Below are 7,171 nucleotides of genomic sequence, written 5' to 3'. Positions count from 1 at the left end.
ATTACATAAAACCATTTTAAACATTAATATGAAACATAAATACTTACAGAATTAACAAGAGCAAACATAAAAACAACTTTTTCAGCTGCCAGTTCTGCTTCAGATCCCATGAAATCATACTGGAAGACAAATATTTGTTTCTTACTCATTAGGTAACATGAATAACACACTTGAAATGGCCTTAAGTATATGGTAAAATATTGGCAAGACCAAAAATAGAATTAAAATTTAAAAAATGATTGTTTGACTTCAGGCATAATTCTAAGTTAATGGTTCTCTTTAAAATATTTAATATATAATACAATATAATGTATAATATATTCAATATTTAATATATTTAAGATTGTACATGTCAATATATGTATACATTTATAACTATATGCTTTAAAATAATAGTGGATAAAACAGAAATATTTATATTCATATAATGTAACCATAAAATTGATATTTAACTCATAAACTGTATTACACTGAGATGTAATGATCATTTTCTTCATTACAAATAAATATAAATAACTTAAGGCTTAATGCTCAAAGATTCTAAGAGGGCATAGTCCATAAAAATATGTACCAGGACTCAAGCCTTTGTGGCTATACCTTTCATCCTATTTTGTCTACTACAATATGCATAATTTGTCTCTGCCCTAATAAAGCCAAATGACTTTATATCCTCAAAAAATGAATATTGTAAGCAGAGAACATTAAGATTCATACTAGTGAAAACTTTCACAAGTGCATCCTCATTGTAGGATGCAAAAATCACGATGTTTTCTGTGTGATATGACCTCTCATCTTCTCTGCATACACACTTCTCAGTTTCCTAAACACCTTAAAAATTGGCAACATGATCTTCAACAGTATCCAGCAGAATGCACAGAGCTCCACTCTGATAGATGAAAAGGCCACTCTTCTGTTTGTAATTCTTCCTAATAGACTATGTTACGCCTGAGATGACTGAAGGTGATCTTGTGTAAGTCCAAGCATAGAAAAGGATGACAGTAAAAACTGATTACAAAGTCACAAAATGTCAACAGAGCAAATCCTAATTAAATTGCAAAGCAAGTTTAAAATCTGCGATATACACAACTCTGTGGGCAGAATCTGTGTGTGTGTGTGTGCGCACATGCCTGTGTGTGTGCCTTTGTTTCTCCTTTGCAAATATGCAGTTTTAAAAAGAAGAAAGGATAAATTTGTATCTTCTGTCATCAGGATAGCCCAACACTCTTTTATATCACTGTTTTATTGATTGATTTAAGCAGCAATCACTTCAGTAAAAATAATCTTGAAAGCAAAATAATGGACATGATTATCATAACAGGTACATAAAATACAGCTTATCAGAAAAATAACAAAAATCCCAACTTATTCCAACCTTACAATAGAGCAATCAAATGTAATAACAGAGTGACGCCAGAGCGTTGCACCAACAGGAAATTAATAAGGTGCTACTGACAGCCATGTGATCCACATAATTTACACAGCTGTTGCTTCTCCAATTCTTGGAGCTCCTGGAGCCATAAGCAGTAGAAAGGCTAAGCAGACAACAGTTTGTCCACAACATAGGGTCACAGGGGGAAAAGAGAGGAGATATAGTTGGTACTAGCTGTATAGGCTACAGCAAGACCCCGAGATGGAAATCCACTGGGGGGAGTGGCACTGGTGCCACAGATGGAGACTTGGGCACTGGATAGGTCCAGGAAAGTCGATCTGCACACCTGTGATGTCACAGCTTACAGACAGCATCAGTCCGAGGAGACGATTCTGTGCATTTGGATTATAAATCCAAGGGCAAAAGAAGAGGCACAAACACCATGAATCCACAACAATGGATTAAATCACTCTCAAAATTAGCTAATGGCAACATTGAGCAACTGCCAGATAAAGATTTTAAGAAAAGTTATAGAGCTTTTTAAAAGCAGCAAGAAGATACTGGACTTCAAGGTGCTTAAGGAACACATTAGGGTATAAAATCACTGAAACAAAATCAAACTGAAATATTAGAAATGAGCACTGTTTTATGAGTGAGTCAGAAGAAAAAATTTTAGAGCTAGAAAAAAATACATGTGAAAATGCTCAGTCAGAAATTTGTAAGAGCAACTGAGAAAAGATAAGAAAACCATCCAAGAATGAAGGGACCATCAAAAAGGCCCAACATGTGATACAGGAGTTCCTGAAAAAAAAAATGCTTTGAAAGATATATTCAATGAAATTATGAACAAGAATTTCCCAGACATGGAAAAAGAGGGGAGAATTCAAATACAGGATGGACAGAAAGCCCCAAACACCCTCTACCAGAGCCCATCCTTACCATGGCACATTGTAAGCAAGCTCTTTTTAGTTGAACATAAAGAAAATAGTTAGGCACACACACAAGAGACATCAGATAACTTATATGGGAGCTCCATTTAGACTCCTGCCTGGCTTCTCAGAGGAAACCCTATAGGTAAGGAGAGAATGAAGTGATGTATTCCAGATCCTCAAAGGAAAAAACAAACAAAAAATCCTACTCATCATTTACAATTTAATAATGCACATTAAATAATTAAATCTGAAATTCACACCTAGGGACACAAGTCTGAAATGAAGATGTATTAGAATAAATGAAAATTGTTGGGAATTTTGTGCAAGTGCAAAACATGTAACATGTGTTTCTTTTATTTAATTTCTTTAACAATTTCTTTTTGTAAAAAAATAATTATTTTTGTGCTGTATGACACTTGGCACATAAAATATCACAAATCACTGCTATTTGATTAGAGTTAAGTGGGATAAAATTTGAAAATTAGTTCTTACTTTTTGATCGCTCCTTTTCTCTACTAGTCTGTCTTCCCAAGAAAAATAAATGTCTTTAGAAGAAAAGAATAAAGCTGTTCTATTATTCCTATCACTTATCTGAAGAAATTACTTTCCAAAATTGTGTTCACTTAATTGATAATTGAATAAGTCTCATTAATTTGATAAAACTGGAAATTCAAATTCATTTTAGTTGATTCAGTTGGAATAAGACTTTCACATCGGTGTGTAAATGCAAGAGTGACTGATTAGTCCAGTGGGCAGAAAGGAGAATAGGGTATAGACTATGCAGGAGATCAAAGAACGCTAGCAGAAAAGTATTCCTTAGCCCAGGAACACAGTGTTTAATACTTTGATAAATAGAACTGTACTTAATCATAGTCCCAATGATTATTCACAATTTTGAAATACAGGACTTCCACTGAGAAGTGACTCTACAAAATTATCTTATAACGGAAAATGCTTAATATTTTCCAGCTTAGTATCTGATGCAGTGGTAGATGTTAAGATGGACCTAGATTAGACAGATTAGTGGGAAAGCAGGGACTGTAGCTAGGTACTGTGGGTGAGATTTTAGTGTTGTAGAACCCTCCTTTTCAATGTTATATGATTTCTAGAAATCTGTGCTCTTCTGCAAAACAAAATGTGAGTACTGATACTTTGTTCCATGTAAGGGTCAAGGACAACACTTCCTGAAGAAATAATATGCTAAGACATCTATTTTGAGAAGGATAATATGAGAATACTGATGATAACTTCTTTCTCCTAATTTCCCACACATTAAACACAATGTAAGTTCTAACAAAGCATAGTAATGTACCATACCATGGCTTTATCCATAAAAATGCGTATTTTCAGAGTTCTATTCCGTAGCACAATGTCTGGCATTTTCTGTGAAATACAGCACACACATTGAAGAAAACATTTTAAAATCTGTACCTTGCATTCATCTTGTGTGATGTCAGAGTAGACAGAGATCCACACATCCAGCCTCACACTGCCTCAGACACACTACACTGATCAATGATGCTGATACCCAAAACGGAGAAGGAAGTGCATGGACACCAGAGGGCGCACAAGCAGCCGAGAGTCCAAATAACATTGTTAAAATAGGAAGGATTTCACGTTCTGTTTTTAATCTTTGGCAACTTTAAAAGCTAGTGAAATTTAACAAGTTGGTGATTGTTTTTTCCTTTTAACATTTTGTTTTCCTGGTAGGACACCCTCTTGGCATCCTTCAGGCTAACCAAGTTTCTAGTAAGCTCTCCCCAGCTTCACTCACATACAATGTGTTTTAAAATGTATTGTTCAGAACCCTTGCCTTTATTACTGCTGAATTATGTTCTTGTTGGAACTTTTGATTAATAAACCTTTTTCATTAATTTTTTTATTGTAGTGTAACGTTTTAACAAATGCTCTATCAAAATTTTAAAAATGAACACAAAATTTCTCCCAAATGCGGACTATGTTTTCTCATTTGAAAAGATTTGCTGCATAAGCAGCATAGTGGCCTGTTGTGGGCAGGTGCCTCCTGCAGCACAGGCAGCACATGTAGGCACTGCCTGGCGGCCTCTTGCCACCCTTGCACTGCAGCTCTATGCTGGCGTGACTGGGAGGGCAGTGCAGGTTGGACCATATCGTTGGATCCTGGCAGCAACATGAGAGACCCAAAAGAAAGTCCTGGCTTTTGGTGTCAGCTCAGCTCAGACCTCCCCATTATGGCCATTTTTCAGGTCGAACCAGTAGATCAAAATCTTTTCTCTCTCTATCTCCCTCTGCATTATGGCTTTCAAATAAGAGAAGCTTTATATAACAGCCTTGTATATTAAAATGACATTTGTTTTCTTGATATCTTGATAGGCAAAGAGAGAGAGAAAGAGAGACAGAGAGAGTGAGACAGAGAGAGAGACTGGCTGGTTGATTTTGTTGAGTTTCCATCCAGTGGCCTATTCACCAAATGGGAACAACAAGCCAGGCTTGCCCCAGGCTGAGGACAGGAGCAAGACACCTCCTTCTGAGTGGCATGACCCCTTTACTTGGGCCATTTTCTGCTGCCTTCCCTGCTGCCTGAGCAGGGAGCTGGATCAGGAGTGGAGCAGCTAGCTCAAACCAGCACTCCCTAATGGATGCCAGCATTGCCAGCAGAGGCTTAATGTGCTGTGCCACAACGCCAGTACCATTCATTGTTTCAATGCTTTCACATTTTTAAGTGAAAGAAAAGACTGCTCCTCAACACTATAGACAAGAAGAAATAATCATATCTTAAAACTATCAATTTCATGCATATACATTTCTTTTTTTTAATATTAGTAAAATAAGCACGCCCCCAATCATATTTTCCTGACTTGTGGTAAACAATACGCTTTTACTTTGGATATTAACTTTTTTTTTAAAGATTTATTTTATTTTTATTACAAAGTCAGATATTCTGAGAGGAGGAGAGATAGAGAGGAAGTGGAGCTGCCGGGATTAGAACCAGCAGCCATATGGGATCAAGGCGAGGACCTTAGCCACTAGGCCACGCTGCCGAGCTCAGATATTAACTTTTTCAGATTCATTTTAAATTATTCTTTCCACATATACACATAGATAGTCATATGATGTATGATAGATGTACCCATGAAGCCACTGTCATGATTAAGATTCACAGCGGTTCCATAACTGGTTGTTAGAGCTCAGTAGCCCTCAAGGCTCAGGACAACTGGAACTATTTTCACCAGTGATTAAAATAATATGACCTAGAAATTTCACACAGATACATTTATACAGTACCTCTCTCTTTCATTGCTAACTTCTTTTCATTAGTCATTCACTGAAGCTATTAGAATTATTTGTAGTTTGTCATAAATATTGTTATCATTTAAATACAGGTCACACTTTATGTAAATAATTAATCTGTGAGTGGATATTAGATTTTTTAAAGTATTGTAGCAATTGTAAATGAACTTTGAATATTAATATGCACATCTTTGTGCAGTTATCTAAGTTTTTATATTTGTTGGGAAATATTACAAATAGGATACATAAGTTGTATGGTAATTATGAGTCTGTAAAGTAGTATGAAAAACCCTAATCACCTTCTAAGTGTACTGACCAATATGAATCCTCATTCACAGTTAATATGCATTGTTACTTTTCAATATCCTTGTCCCTATTTGATATTATACACTCCAATTTTATCACTTCTTGCTGGCCTGCATTCTCTCATTTAGTACTTTGAAAGTCCTTGCATAAATGTTGACATATATCTTTACGTGTGTGTGTATGTGTGTGTGCAAACATGCAAACAACCACAAATTTCATTTATTTAACAGGCAAAACGGTATATATATAGACAGAGGTAGAGGTAGACAATCTCTTAGATCTTAATATGCTTTGTTCCCCAAATGCAAGCCCAACACTGGGCTTGTCTAGATTGATGTTAGGTTCCAGGAAACCAGAAACATCACCTGGGACTTTCACAAACTTGGCATGGACTAAAGTGCCTCAACCATCACCTGCTACTTTCCACAGTACACAGTACACACAGTGAGCAGCTGAGGCAGAAGCAATTCCCAGGTTCTCTGGTATGGGCTGCAAGGTGTCCCAAGCTCCAGAGTAACTCAATGTGCCATGTTCAATACTCACCTCTCACTGAGGGTTCATTTGCATTTCTTTGCCGATTACTTATGTGGGTCACCAGCATTTCAGCAAACCTTTGTTCATTAACTTGGGTATTACTGTGATTCCTAAAACAATTTTTTCAATTGGACAACTATCTTTTTTTGCAATTCTTTTTTATTATTGTTTTATGATACGGTTCCATAGGCTTTAGGATTTCCCATTTTCTTTCCCCAAGTCCCCTTCCCTCTATTGATTTCCCCTCTATTGATTTTCCCATGGGTGCTCCTTCATGAACAGCCATAAATTCATCATGTGGCTATTAAAGTGTTTCCCGACATTGTAGGCATGGACAATGTCAGAGAGTCCAGCATCCTACGTCAGGAGATTTTCAACTGTTTCACTGGGAGTCCATCTTTGGTCTGGATGCAGAGAGACATACTGCACTATGTCGGCACATCTGGACATGTCAGTCTCCATTACACTTCTATCATACATCTCCCTTAAATACAGAACCAGAACGCAGTCTACAATAGGAAGAAAAACCAAAACTTTTCATCAATGTGAAGCTAAAGGTTGCTAAAGAATTACCAATGTGTTGCTAAAGTGATGAAAAGGAAAATAAAAAACTTTATTGTAGAAACTGACGCTCATTCATGACCCAACTGGCACTGAAGAAATGACAATTAAAAACAAGAACATAATTATCCATGAGATGTAGCAAAACCGATGTTGGAAGGGACATTTACAATCTCGGGTACTAACAAACAATCAAAAA

The sequence above is a fragment of the Ochotona princeps genome, chromosome 11, assembly GCF_030435755.1.
Source record: "Ochotona princeps isolate mOchPri1 chromosome 11, mOchPri1.hap1, whole genome shotgun sequence".
NCBI classification, from domain to species: Eukaryota; Metazoa; Chordata; class Mammalia; order Lagomorpha; family Ochotonidae; genus Ochotona; species Ochotona princeps.
The sequence above is the reverse complement of the archived record's forward strand: the minus strand, read 5'-3'. Positions refer to the sequence as shown.